A 15,928-nucleotide genomic window follows, 5' to 3' on the forward strand; every position below is an offset into this window, starting at 1 on the left:
AAAAAAATGATAAGTTCATATTGCATGATTTCTGTCCAATAAAAAATAAGCAGCAAGTTTAATTCATCATTCAAAATAGTGAAATATTAATTATATCACTGAGAAGAAATAAAGAACTTCCAAGTGATGAAGTATCTGTCTTAAGGTAGGACATCTAGAGAAGTTAAGACAGTATGGCTTCAGTTGACCTTTATATTGTTGTTATGAAGTGCCACCAAGTCAATTTTGAATGACTGCCTTGTCCTGTCTCATCTTCACAATTGTGTTTATGTTTGAGCCCAATAATGCAGCTGCTGTGTCAAACCATTTCCTCATGTGTCTTAATATATTTGTTACCTCACTACTTTACTTAGCATGATGTCCTTCTCCCAGACTTGTCTCTTCTAATAACCTGTCCAAAGTACATGAAAGGAATTTTCCCAATCCTTATTTCATTTTTCAGAAGAATTATTCATCCTCCCATTGTTTGTCCTTATTTTCTTGATTCTCCTTTTGTTGATTTCCAGCCTTATGACATAGTGGTCAAAGAAGGAAGTCTAAGTGATCACCAGGTGGCTGAGTTTAATCAAGTTCAACTTGTGCCCCAGCATGTGGTGTATTTTTTAAATATATGCCATGTGGATTTGAAAAGAATGCTATATATATATATATTTTGCATTTAGGTGGAGAGCTCTAACATTTTCTATCAGGTCGAGTCACCTAATTGTAGAGTTTAGTTATGCTTCTTTCCCAGTGATCTATTTTTCTTGGAGAGCAGTGTATTATAGTTGCCTAACATGATTGTTGAGTCTGTGATTTCTTTTCTCATCTTTTGAGAGTTTGGTTGATGAATTTTGTGGGTCTCTCGTTGGGCACACACATATTTACTATGTTCATTGGCTCTTGGTCTACTGATTCCTTGAGCATTATATAATTCCCATTCTTGTCTCTTGTTATGGCTTGCAGATCAACTGTGATCAATCGTGTCAGAGATTACGATTGTAACCCTGTTCTTTTGGGATTGTTGTTTCCTTGGTTTATTTTTCACAAGTCTTGAATTCTCAGCCTATTTTTGTCAGTTAGCTTGAGATATGTCTCTAAATAGGAAAGAAATTCATGGGTCAGGTTTTCTAAGCCAGTCTGCTAGTCTTTGTCTTTTAATTGGTGAGTTCAGACCATTGATATTCAGATATATTACATCCATCTGTGGAATCTTTGATGTCATCTTGTACCTTTTGTGTCGGCTGTTTTCCTAAGATGCAGAAAATTTTTATCATAAATTGATCTTGATTAAAATCAGAGACTCTTAGAAAGATGTTTACGTGTGTTTTATTGATTATTCAAAGGCATTCAACTTTGTAGACAATAACAAATTATGGATAACTTTGAGAAGAATGATAATTCTATGACACTTCAATTTGTTTATGTAGAACTTGTATATGATTCAAGAGGAAATTATGCAAACCACACAAGGAAACACTGTATGGTTTAATAGAAGTAATGTGTGTATTAGGGTTGTACCCTCTCACCATACTTATTCAATCTGCATACTGAGGAAATAATCAGAGAAGATGGATACAATATCAGGGTTGAAAGAAACCTCACTACCTACCTGAGATATGCAGATACCACGAATTTGCTTGCTTAAAGTGAGGAGGGTTTGAAACACTTTAAAGTTTTGTGCAGTAGCTTTATCCAGTGCAATGTATCCTTTAATACTGTGACTGCTGCTTCCTTGAACATTGGAGCAGCTGATGCACAGAGATGGCCACCGGGCAGGCCCAACACAAGACCTGACATTCCTTCCCTGGCCCAAAGTGCTATGGGGGACAACACTGAAGACACAGTTCAGGAACTATGTGTCTGGTCTTACCCTCCTCCCTCCTCCCAACCTACCCAATGGGGAGAATCATGAAATGAGCACAACAGAGCAGTATGGTGAGCAAAGATGGCCCAAGCAATTCCCAAAATAGACTTCTGACTCAGGGGGAAGTACTTGGCACATCATCAAACCTGGTTGAAAGATGTCCAGAAAAGCGATCAGATAGACCTGGAACTATATATAGGCCTTTTTGCTGTTGTTCATTAAAAAAAATGTCTATCTATATAAGATAGGCAGGATAAACAATCCTGAGGAGAAAAGAAGACTGCTGATTCCCGTGAGACAGGAGAGAAAAGGAGGTGAGGGAAAGGAAGTAGGGAGCCAACAAACTCTGAGACAAGGGAAGAACAAAGGATCTAAAATCAATGGTGAGGAGAGTGTAGGAAGCCTGGTGGTGGTTTGACCAATTGTAATGTCTCTGAGAGTAAATTTTGAGAGCAAAATGAAAGGTGAATATGATAGTGGGCCAGGAGGAAAGTGAAAGGAAATAGAGGAAAGAATTAGGAGGCAAAATTTATATAGAGAGGTATAGATATAGGCATATACATATGTAATTACACTAATATATAATGATAGTGGTAATGGTTTATGTACATATATTTATATGTTAAAGTATTAAAGAAGCGCACAGACTTTGGACCTCGACTCAAGTTTTCCCTCAAGACAAAAACTCTTTGTTCTTGTAACCTGACACTGTGTAATACTCACCATCCCAACATGATCAATAAAGACAAAATGGACCCATAGGCAAATGTGGTACGGAAAGCTGATGGTGCCCAGCTATTGAACGATATAGTGTCTGGGGTCTTAAAGGCTGGAATTGAAACAAGAAGCCATCTAGCAGGGAAGCTACAAAGCTCACATGAATAAGCACAACAGCCTGTGTGATCATGAGGTGTCAACGGGATCAGGTATCAGAAGATCAAAAACAAACCATTACTCTGATGTGAAGAAGAGAGGTCAGAGTGGAGAACCAAAGCTCATATGTAGACAATTAGATATTCCCTCGCAGAATGGTCACACAGAAGGGATTATCCACCCAAGGTGCAGTATAGCCCGAACAATACACAAACCACTCCCCTAGATCTTTGATGCTTCTTACCCCAACTATCATGCCCCAAGTTCTAGTTCACAAATCTGTCAAGACCAGAATAAGTACAGAAAATGTACAGTGGTACCGATAAGAGCCTTTACCACTTATAATCCAGGACAGAGAAACCCACCCCCCCAAAACAGTAATGGAAATAGTAATACCATTAGGGTCAGGGGAGGATGGGTGGAAAAGTGGAGGGTGCGGGAACTGATAGCAATGGTGGATTTTACAGAAGGGCTATAGAAGATACACAGTGATGGTGTAAGATATGAAAAAATATATATATTTACTTACTAAGGGTCCATGAGGTTGGTAGGGAGGGAAAAATATAGGACTGAGGTAGAAAGTTAATGTTTTGAAAATGATAGCAACATCTGTAAAAGTTTTCTTGATATAATTGATTTATGGATTATTATAATATCTGTAAGAGCCCCCCAGAGAATGTTAAAAAAAAAATTCTACATCTTCTGAATCCTGCCAGAATGTCTCGTGACTTCCTACGAATGTACTGCTGCACCTTTTGTCATATGATCTTCCATACAATTTTCGTTCTATGTGTTATTAATGATGTTGCTTTTTATTTTGAGCATTCTGTTGGGTCACCTTTCTTTGGAGTGGCTATAACTATGGATCTCTTTCATTTGAACAGGTAATTGTCTTTAAAATTTCCTGGTGTAGATGATTGAGTGCTTCCAGTGCTTCATCAGCTTGTTGACATAGTTCATTTGGTGTTCCATCCATTCCTGAAGCCTTATTTTTGACTAATGCTGTCAGTGACGCTTATATTTCTTCCTTCAGTATGTTTGTTTCTTGTTTATATGCCATCTCCAGTTATGACTAAATCATAACTGCCAAACCACCTATAATCATGACCTAGCCACGCTGACATATAACCTTAATAATCAAAATATCCATGAGAATGAAACCCTCTGATAACACTTTTATATGTACAACTATTTTTAAACAGAGATTAGCTTGTTTCTCTATATATTTATATGTTGTTTTACTTCCATTATCTACATACATTTCAAGTGCATTCTGTAAAAAATGTTTAATATAGAATATAGTCCATAGATTTTTTTGTTTAGACAAAGAAGTTTTCTTCAAAACCACTTGTACTCAAGTTGGCTGATGCTAAATGAATCATGCACAGAAATCAACATAAAACATAAAACTTTCCCACTTAATATATCATTCTGTACTCAAACTCCCTTTAACAGAATCTTAAAGTAGCCAGTAGCTACACGTCGGCTCCCCTGTCATTCAGAGAAATGGGTGATTCCTTGCGTGAAGCATCTTTGATCCTGAAAGATTATCTTGCCTTTTTAGCAATTTTGCAAATAGTCAACCAGATAACTGTTTTGATAGGGCAACTTATGCAAATACACTAGGATTATGTAAGTGAGGAGGGCCCTTGAACATTATATTATTTTAGTTTCTAGAACATTCTCTTTTGAATACATGATAAATAATCTGAAATTGGAAATTATTAAACACATTAGAGCAGTGGTTATCAACCTTTCTAATGCTGTGACACTTTCATACAGTTCCTCATGGTGTGGTGACCCCCAACCATAAAATTATTTTCATTGCTACTTCATAACTGTAATCTTGCTACTGTAATGAATTAGATAACCCCTGTGAAAGGGTCACTCAACTCCAAAGGGGTCGCAACCCACAGGTAGAGAACCGCTACATTAGAAGGTATGTTGATATCAGAGTCTTCTTACTATATTTTATGCTAATATTTAAATTTTGATGGATTCAATTCCGCCTCCAATGACATGGAAGTGAATAAAAGACAGTGAAGGCTGTTGCAGCTGAGGTTTAGGGACACTGTCTAGGAGCCCTGCACGTGCTGTCAGGGAATCAGGGATTTTATGAAATGTATAAAATTTAAAATATAAAATTTAAAATCTTCAAATGGTTGCACTCTATTACTTCTTAATCATAATGTCTCCAGCTTTTTCCTGAGACATGGTACAATAATCTGAGTTGTTTATAAGTAAGACAACTCTACTTCATTTAGTGATTATGTGCAATATCATATGCTTCCCTTGTTTCAGGATTTAGATTACTAACATCCCTATTTCTGTTGAGTTATCTGTTTGAAAATTGTATGCAAATATTTAGACAAATCACACTATAACACATCAGAATATTTTAAATAGTAGCATAAAGTCAAAAAAGTTCTTAAGCTTTTAATGTAAAATTGTAGAAATAATTGGTGACAAATAATCATGTACATGAAGATTAAGAGATAGTGAATGACAATAGACACTTTCCAACCTACGTACAAGGTTATATAACACATCCGTTTATCTGTCAAGATTTTATTAAAGCAAAAGAGAAATGAGGGGAAAAAGATTCCATATTTAAAGTCTGAAATGATGAAATAATAGCAACAAAAGAGATTAGAAGTGTTAGTTATTCTCACATCATTGATTCTTGTCTACAGACACCAAATGGATACAACAAACAAGCTCAGGATGAATGGGTAGCCTGTACAGCTTCTTCAATTTTATAGCCAAGCAAGCAGGACACAGTGACTTATTATTCTGAAACATCTGCTGTCTATCTGAGATTGGGGGTCATCAACATTGAGAAATAGTCTGATCAACGTTAGAGATTAGGAGAGAACAAAATATCGGTGAAGGATACATACGAAAAAAAAAAAAAAGCAAACAAAATGTGAAATATAAGCTCCAAAATATATGTGTTTATCACTTTGTTTCTCCAGAAGGAAAATTTTCCAAAAATTTCTACTATGTTTTAGTGAAATGAAGTAGGACAAAAGAATTAAATAAATAATCAGGGATTAGAAATCTACGTGAGGGACTTTAGGGAAGTCATTTGTCCTGTTTAAGTGTTTTTAAAACCCTTTTTTGTTTTCCACCAAATAAAGATTTTGTCATACAGAGACATTTGGGAAAATTCAATAGGATGTTTTTTGTGACAGTACTTTTTAAATGACTGTCAAATCAACAGATGTGTAAACGCTGCCGAAGGGTCCCTGCTGGCACAGTGCTTTAGAGCTCAGCTGCTAATCAAAAACGTGGGCAGTTTGAACCCAACAGCCGCTCCGCAGGAGACAGCTGTGGCAGTGGGCTTCTGAAAATGTTTAGAGCTTTGATAGTTCTTCTCTTTCCTATAGGGTTCCCAAGAGTGTGAACTGATGGGTTGACAGTGGGATTAAGCCATGTAGAGTATCACATAGTGAGATGAAGTACTATTATTATTATTGCTATTCTCTCCATTCCTTTGTGTCTCAGACAGAGCTAGCATCTCAGTGCACTGGTTATCTTATTCTGATGACATACATTTTCCCTTTCTATGCTGAAGTTAGATTCTAACCCCATCTAAGAGATTCAAAGTCATGTGGATTTCATCGAAGATAGAAAATGAAGCATAGGACAGACATAATGTTCCAGGGGTTATTGAGGCAGGGATATAATAGGTTCTGTGACAGGTCAATGCAATAAAATATTGTAATTAAGGTCCCATTATTTGGAGGGGGCCAGTTTCCCAGTTTATATGAAATTTAGGTCTTTACAATTTTGTAGTCTATAAAGTCCAATGGCACCATGTTAAAGTGTGTTTTGTGGCGATGTTTGCCAAAATGTGAATCAAAGATATTTTGAGTCAAATTAAGCACATGACTTTGGAAAATTGGTACAGGTAGACTTAATGGAAGTAAGGTTACCACAAACCTGCAATTAGTAAAATTGCACTATTGGTAAAGCTTGGACTTATCTCAGAGGTGATTTGTCATTGAGGAGTCACCCTCTTGAAGTTGTGTTCTATGTTTTTCTGTGTTTGGGTATATAAAATCCAGGAACAATGAACCTACAGGGACAGCAAGTAGAAAAAGAGTTTTGAGTGGAGGGGGTACAGTGGTGGGTGGTGGTAAAAGAGAGAAAATGTCAAGAAGTCCAGGAAGGAAAAGAATGCTTGGAAGTGGATTGTGGTAACAATTATACAAGACTGCTTGACATGATTGAACTATAGAGTGATATATGTATTAACTTTCAATTAAAATATAAAACAAGTTATGACTGTTTTCCAAAGCATAATAGTGAATACACTGAGAGACCCAAGAGATCTGATAATAATCAGTTACCTAAAATATATATTCAGATCAAATATGGCTTGTTATATTAAAAAAAATTGCATGGAACAATTATATTAAAACAGTCAATGTCATTTCCATTGGGAATTTCCCTAGTGCTGCAATCACATGCTTAGGTAGCAATTTGTTTGTTTTCATGATGTTCTTTGAGTGGCCTGAATCATGTGTTCTGGTGGGAAAAGGCTTTAGATACTTGAATAGGCCAAGTTATTATTTCTGGGGGTCCTGGTGGTACAAACATTTAAATGCTAGACTATTAACTGGGAAGCTGATGGTTTGAAGAGACCCAACGTGCCTCAGCCTTGGTGATCTGCTTCCAAAGGGACAGTCTTACTGGAGTACCATTCTACTATGTGGACTCACTCTGAGGCAGATTTCACTCGAAGACAGGATTTGGTTTGGTTCTATTACTATTTTTCTAAGCTATTTGCTAACATTTTGCCATCATACAAAGGGTGACATTTCCAATCAATTTTAATTTGCCTTCAAAATCCACTTATGTGGCATAAACACAGATGTAGTGCTATTTTTCATTATTAATATCTTGTAAATTGTATATCAAAATACCTTAGAGAGTTATGTAATATAATCATAGAGGATGATAAGCCAAACAAGAGCAAAGCATAAATGGAACTAGAACATTTTAAAATATATTTAATAGAATTTGAGCTGAGAAAATGACTAGCAGAAATAGATGAGGCCTATAGATCTGATTGAGTCAGATGACTCTGAGATGGCACTTAATCGCTCTTTGAGTCTGGAAACGAATCACCTGCATCGTTAGGCTTTCTGCCAGACGGCAGACAGGTCTGTAAGGATAACAATAATAGTTAGGTGCGCACGCCTTACCCAGCTATTTGAGATGAAAAGGGTAGTATTTACCGAAGGACACAGCTCATAAGAATCAGAAAAGAAGAAGAAATGGAAACAGGAACCACAGTAGGATAATTATGTTACAACGTGGAGATGACACTCAATGATACGGAATAAAATGTATATAAATTATTACATGTAGAAGTACTCTAATGTATGGAATTTCACTCAGTTCGCAATTAAGAAAACAAAATCAACAAAATGAATTTTTTAATAAAGGAAATATTTTCTTTCTTGCTTCAGCATTTTATCTGTATCTATAGATAGTAAACATTAGAAATATATATTTGTCTATATAAGACATGCATTACATGGATGAAAGTCAAGATTTCTTAAGAAAGCAAAGGCTATGATCCTTTTCTGTAACAACCATTTAATGTCTGGAGGTTATTAATATATTTTTACTATTTCACAGAACCATCCTCTCTAAAATGTGTGAACAGAAATACAGACTCCAATCTTAGAAAAGGAGTAAAGTAGTAGCAACTATAAAATGACAATTAAGAAATCACTGTTTACTGTATAGTTTTAAAATCTACATATTTAAAAACTTCATTAAACTTTCAATGAATCAAAGTGTGGTAAACATCAAATTAATTTTTAGGTACCAGCATTACTGACATTCTGAAAAAAAATAAAAATGAAGTTGTCTAGTAATGGTCTTTTGGTCATTAAATAATTTCTGAGAATTATTGCATCATCAATAAACCCCAATGGTCCCTTGTCACCTACTGGTTAAAGTGTTTGATTGCTAACCAAAAGGGCAGTAAGTAGTTCAAACTCAGGTTGGCAGTCTGCTCTCACGTGGATTGTTGCCTTGGAAACTACCTTTGGTAATTATGTTCTGCCTACAAAGTTGCTATGAGTTGCAATATATTCATAAACAGTGGATATATATTTCCCTGTCTCTAACAGTCTACAAAATAGCTACTTTTCATAGTCCTGGTATTAAATGCTACAGGAACAAAATTTAATAAAGGAAAGATAGTTTTCCTAACAGCACAAGATTTGTAATTACAGAGTAGTACGAGAGTACATGCTCTAAATCACCATGGTATATTTCTCATGAGCTGGGAAACAATGGAAACGAAACAGAAGGCATACGGTTCCAAACTGTTCTTTCACAATTCCCACTTGCTTTCCACCCAGAAATTTCCAACTTACACCCTAAGAAAGTGTGCTTAAGTTCATCTAATGCATATATTCATTTTTAACAAAACAACGTGTCTTTGTGTCACATTTTAAAGTCAATTATAAAAATAAGTTAAAGGCAACTAGATCTATATCAGTGCATGAGAATCCAGGCATCCCTAGGAGATGACTTTGGGAAGAAATGACATCTCTGCAATATGTGCATCACAGTTCTTTTCCTATATTTTGGACAGTGGAGTCATGCCTTATGCTAGAGCTGGTGTGCCTAGTCCTGTGGTTAGGAGTGCTGGAATCAGGCTGCATACAATTCATCCAGGTCCTCAGTTTCCCCCGGCGATCTAAGGAGGAATTATTTGTCTCTCCCCATGCAGAACAAAGAAGAGAGAAGAATGTCAAAGATTCATAAAAAGTATTGGTGCTAAGGACTAAGGAAGAGCATACACAGGGTCTCCATGCCCCCGTGGCTAGGACAAGGAGATGGTGCCTAGCTCCCTTTAGTGACAGCTCTGAACAGGAGGGTTAGGTGCCACGCAATCAGTTCTGATTCAAGAGCGAAGCACGGATCAATCCTGTGCCAGCCTCACAATTATGTTTGAGTCCACACTTGCAGCCACTGTGTCAATCCATCTTGTCAAGGGTTGTCCTCTTTTTTTGCTACCCCCACACCCCCTAATTTGTACTTTTCCATGGATTGTTTTTTTCTCACAACAGGTCCAAAGTATGTGAGTGGAAGTTTCCATAACCTCACTATCAAGTATCAATCTTGCTGCATTTCCAAGATAGATAGGTTTGTTCTTTTGGCAGCCAACTGCATTTTTAACATTCATCACCAGTGCCATGGTTCAGATTCATCAATTCTTGTAACATTCCTTGTTCACCGTTCAATATTCATCAGCAAATTAGGCAATTGAAAATACTGTGGCTTGGACCAGGTACACTTACAGAGACATCCTTGCTCTCCACAACTTTAAAAAGGTCTTATACAGTAGATTAACCCGATGCAACACACATTGGAGTTCTCAATTGCTGCTTTCATGGGCATTTACTGGATCCTAACAAGAGTAAATTCTAAAAAAATAAAATATTTTCTCTGTTTATCATATGAATGCTACTTATTTTCCTATTGTAAAGTGTTTTTTAAAAACATTAAGTTGTAAAACATACTTAAGGCTACAATCCTTTGTCTTCATCAACAAGTGCTTCAAGTCCTCTTCATTTACAGCAAGCAAGGTCATGTCACCTGCATATCAAAGTTTATTAAAAAGGCTGCCTCCCTCTTAATGCTGTATTCTTCTTCATATAGCCCAGCTCTTCAGATTATTCACACAGCAAAAAAAAATTGAGTAAGTATGGTGAGAGGATATAATCCTACTATATACCATATTTTATTTTAAATTATGTAATATGTCCTAGTTCTGTTTGCACAACTGCCTCTTAATGGATGAATAGGTTCCACATGAGCACAATAAATTTTTCTGCGACTCCCAATCTTCTCAATGCCATTTTAGTGGGCTATAATGCAAGTAGTTGAATGTGTTTGCACAGTCAATAAAATAAAAATGAGCATCTTTATAGTATCATCTTCTTCCATCGGGAGTCAATATTGGTACCCTTTGGGCCCTATCCCTTTCTGAATGTATCCTGAACTTCTGAAAGCTCTCTGTCAATGGATCTCTGCAGCCATTGTGGAATGATCTTCAGCAAAAATTTAAATTCACGTGATATTAGTGAAATTTATTAATACTTTCCACTTTCTATTGCATCAACAATATTTAAAATGAGTACAAATCTGGAATTCTTCCTCATGATTGACAAGGTATCTATATTCCAAAATTATTGGGATAAGGGAATGAGTGTTTGTCTTTTCAGTGCTTTATCAGCTTATTGAAAGATTTCAATAGTACTCTATCATTTCCTGGAGTCTTGCTATTTTTGCTAATGCTTTTAGTGAAGTTTGTAATTGTTCCTTTAGTGCTATCAGTTTTTAATTTCTTTTATTTAATTTTAGGCTACTTCTTGGAAAGTTTGAATATGTACTAGTTCTGAGAAAAATCACAATAAAAAGCCCTGGGTAATGTGGAAGAAAAATGTGAATGAAGTTCAAAATCATAAACATCTTCAGTTTCCCAGTTGCATAAACTCTGGTGAAGACTATGCTTTCTCATTCTCCCAAAAGTCTGAAACTGAAGTCACCCCTGTGACCAAAGATCCTGCCAAAGAAGAAACAGGTTTATAAGGCGTACAGTAACACCACGGAGATATAAGTCCTTATAGCAATCAGCGTAGAGATCAAAGAATAATATTTGTTCAGTCACAAAGTTCAGAAAGTAGGAAGTTTTAGTAAGGAAGGAATCATGGAAAAGGAATATATGGGAAAATCAAGGTGAGGAAGATTGCATTGTGGAGAATGTAGTCAATGACATGAAAGCGTTATGAGTTGTTGACTGGAAAATAGGTCCTTTGTAAACACTCACCAGTTTACAATATGAAGCTTTTAAAAAAGAAGGATCATGTTGCAGGTTTTTCAAGAAATTTGGACCTTTTCTTTCTACTTTGTCATTGTTTCTTCTTTAGCTCGGTTGATTTCATAAAATGTCTCTGAAAATACACTTAAATCATTGGCATGTGATCACTTTTTCCCTAATGCTCTGAGTCTAGTCAACATCGGTAAAAGATTTCTGTGCATTTGAAGTTAATGTATGGTGTTTTTCCTGGAGATAATGTTTTTGTCAGTTAAGTCAACTTTCCTAATTGTGAGGTCCATATATTTTATAGCAACACAGAGTTAGGTTGGAGGCTCCAGCCTTCATCAGCTGTGGGGGCTAATGAATTCAAGATAGCAGGAAAACAAAAGGCTTGTGACTACAGATATGCATGAATCCCAGCAGATGACAATTGCCAAGCATGACAGGCAGTATGGCAGGGCCCTGGCTCAAGTCCATGTAGCCAGATGCAGGATCGAAAAGCAGACAAGTTTTTCCACAGTGACCACAGGTTGCAACCCAAAGCTTCAGTTGATTGGTTGCTCGTAACATATCTCATTATGAAGGTGATTATATCCTATTAGGTCTCATCAGGGGTAAGTACTAGGTCCTAGCTGTCAAATCAGTACAAATCTTGGCCCAATCATGTTGACACTAAACCTTACCTATCACAAGGACTAAGGTGTGTCTGCGCCCAATAATGGCATTTTCAAACGGCTCACATGCAAAAGCTGGAGAATGATGAAGGACAGCAGGAGGACAATTGTGGTCTTTGAACTCTGATACTGACAAAGACTGTTGACTAGACCTGGAAAGCCAACAACAACAGCAACAAAACCACTCTTAGTTGAAGGGCACCCAGGATGCTCCCTAGAAGCAAGGGTGGCAAGGCTTCATATCACACACTTGGAAAATATTATAAGAGAAAACAGTCCTTGGAGAAGACCATCAGGCTCCATGAAATAGAGGGTGAGGAAAAAGGGGAAGAGTCTCAGTGGGATTGGTTGACATGTGGCTGGAATCAGCTTCAGGTCGTACCCGACGGGCCATTACTCTGGTCTTTCAGTGGAGGCTTTCTATGAGTGGGAACGTACTTAACAGGACGTACCTAATAGCCAGGCAACAGTGTAATCCAGCTCTTGCTATCCATTGTAAAACCCAAACAAACGAAAACTGGACTTTTGCACCAAGTCTTCAGAAATTAATTTGAATGGATATTTTATCATCAATACCACGTAGGCCGTTTCTCTGATTTCTACTACACAATATTCTACTCTCTTCACATATTCCACACGATCTTCTAACCAGGTCTTGTACAGAGAGCTTGGTTTTATTCAGGTATACTCAAACATATGGTATTTAGTTAGCTTTAATTCTTTTAGGGTTTTTTTAGGAATGCAGAAGGAAATACCAGTTCTGCACATTGTCAAACAGTAAATTAGTAAATCTCACTCTCTTTCATTTCTTTTTTTATAAAGGTGAAATATATATTCTGAAGTGGTTGACTCTGTTTTCTTAAATCCTAAATTATTTCCATTAAAATAACACCTTGCTCCCCATATGTTCTATTTTAATTCGAATATTTAACACAGTATCTTATTTACATAGGAACAGAAAAACCAAACCAAACTCTGTACTACTGAGTCAATGCTATTTCAAAATGATCCCCTGTGTATATCTGAGACTGTAACTTTACTGGAGTAGAAAACCTAATCCTTCTTCTGCAGAGCACCTGGTGGTTTTGAACTGTCAAACATGCAGATCACAGCCCAACACATAGCCTCTACCATCAGGGTTTCTATTTACTATATATCAATGATTAAAATATGGCACTACATCAGAGATATAGCAAAAATCATAGAACAATAATCCCATGAATAGACATTTTAAAGTGTATAAGAGTAAATACAGGAGAAATTATACACCAATAGGACAATAACTAATTTATTTCTTAAAATTAATAATCTAAAGTTAAATTTAGAGGACCCTTCAAAATTACTCCAATAGATTATGTAGTTGCAATCCATATTTTTCCATGATTGGAATGAGATGATGCTTACAAAAATCCATTACTTTTCTGAATTAAAGTTCTGACATGTTTGATAATATCTGTGTTAGCCAGGATTTTCTAGAGAAACAAAACCTGTGACAGTCATATAAATATATATATAATATAACTTTATTCTTTTTTTAATCATTTTATTTGGGGCTCATACAACTCTTATCACAATCCATACATACATCAATTTCTAAAGTACATTTGTACGTTAATTGCCCTCATCATTCTCAAAACATTTGCTCTCCACCTAAGCCTCTGGCATCAGCTCCTCATTTTTTTGCCTCCCTCCCTGATCCCCCTCTTTAATGTACCCTTGATTATAAATTATTATTTTGTCATATCTTGCCCTATCCAATGTCTCCCTTCACCCACTTTTCTGTTGTCCGTCCCCCAGGGAGGAAGTCACATGTAGATCCTTGAAATTAGTTCCCCCTTTCCAACTCACCCTCCACCTATCTTCCCAGTATTGCCACTCACACCACTGGTCCTGAAGGGATCATTCACCCTGAATTACCTGTGCTTCCGGTTTCTATCTGTACCAGTGTACATCCTCTGGTCTAGCCAGACTTGCAAGGTAGAATTGGGATCATGATAGTGGGGTAGAGTGGCGGGGAGGAAGCATTTAGGAACTAGAGGAAAGTTGTATTTTTCATGGTTGCTATATTGCACCCTGACTAGCTCTTGTCCTCCCCCAGACCCTTCTGTAAGGGGATGTCCAGTGACCTACAAATGGACTTTGGGTCTCCACTCCATACTCTCCCCCTCATTCACTATGATATGATTTTTTGTTCTGATGATGCCTGATCCGCAGGTCTGTCTAAATAAGATAGGCTGGATGAACAATCTGGAGGAGAAAACAACGGTACCGACAGTTCCGGGGGACATGGGAGAGGGGGAGGTGGGGGAAAAGTAGTGATGTTAACAAACCCAGGGACAAGGGAACAACAAGCGATCCAAATCGGTGGTGAGGAGATTGTGGGAGGCTGGGTAGGGCATGTCAAGGGTAATATAACCACGATGAGATGCTGAAACCCTGGTGGGGACTGAGCATGATAGTGGGACAGGAGGAATGTCAAAGGAGATAGAGGAAAAGCTGGGAGGCAAAAGGCATTTATAGAGGTCTAGATAAAGACATGGACATATGCAAATATATTTATATATGAAGATGGGGAAATCGATCTATGCACATCTATTTGTAGGTAGCAGGACATTAGGCCTGCACTCAAGTACTCCCTCAATGCAAGAATAGTTTCTTCTTTTAAATTGGCATTCTATGATGCTCACCTTCCTGACACAATTGCTGACGACAAAGCAGGTGAATAAGAAAATGTGGTGAAGAAAGTTGATGGTGCCTGGCTATCAAAAGATATAACATCTGGGGTCTTAAAGGCTTGAAGGTAATCAAGTGGCTAGCTCAGAAACAACATAACTCACATGGAAGAAACACACCAGTCTGTGTGATCACAAGATATAACTTTGTTCTATGCAGTAATTTTATATTAAGAAGGCATCCCAACCTAGTCCAAGTCAAGTCAATGGTTCCAGTGCTAGTGAGAACTCTCCAGGTTGATGATGGAGAAAGGTGGAGTGGGATGCTGAGAGATCACAGGCTGGTGGCTGCAGAGTTATGTGGGTTCAAGGTCAGTGGGAAACACAGCAGGGTGCCAACAGTTGACTGCCAACATTAACTGTTAGCAGCCCACGTGGGACTGTCTCGGGACCCAGACAGATTACTAGAAAGGAGGAGAGTGAAGGGCCAGAGAGGAGAAGAGAAGTTATAAAATGGCCCCACCACCAAGGAGGCATTATCAGGCTGTGACCTGATTGCATAATTGCTTGAACTCCACCAAGCCACTTTCACATCGGGTCCAGTTGACATAAAATCTAACTGCCACTGTGGTCAGATTTAGGGTACTGAATACGACAACAGTTTAGCATAAAGGTAGACAGCAAATCAGTGTCAGACACTTTAACACTGGTTGAGAAGTCATTAAAAAAAACACTGAAACTTAGTCACCAAATATTTTAATACCTTACATTCTAAAAGCTAAAGTTGGGAAAACTCCTAACTATACTACCTTTTTGATGTTTCAGATTACTTTCAGAAACTTCCAATATTTTAAATCTTTCAGTACATTAACATACATCAACTATGAAAAATAAAGACATTATGTTAACGTCAAGATTTTGAAAACAGGTGCAACCAGCCAATGTGTCCATTTTCAAGGAACCGTTTGCCAGAGTAACTTGCTTCGGAGCACTCAGTACCCACTTAAGG

This window comes from Tenrec ecaudatus, chromosome 11, assembly GCF_050624435.1.
Source record: "Tenrec ecaudatus isolate mTenEca1 chromosome 11, mTenEca1.hap1, whole genome shotgun sequence".
Lineage (NCBI taxonomy): Eukaryota > Metazoa > Chordata > Mammalia > Afrosoricida > Tenrecidae > Tenrec > Tenrec ecaudatus.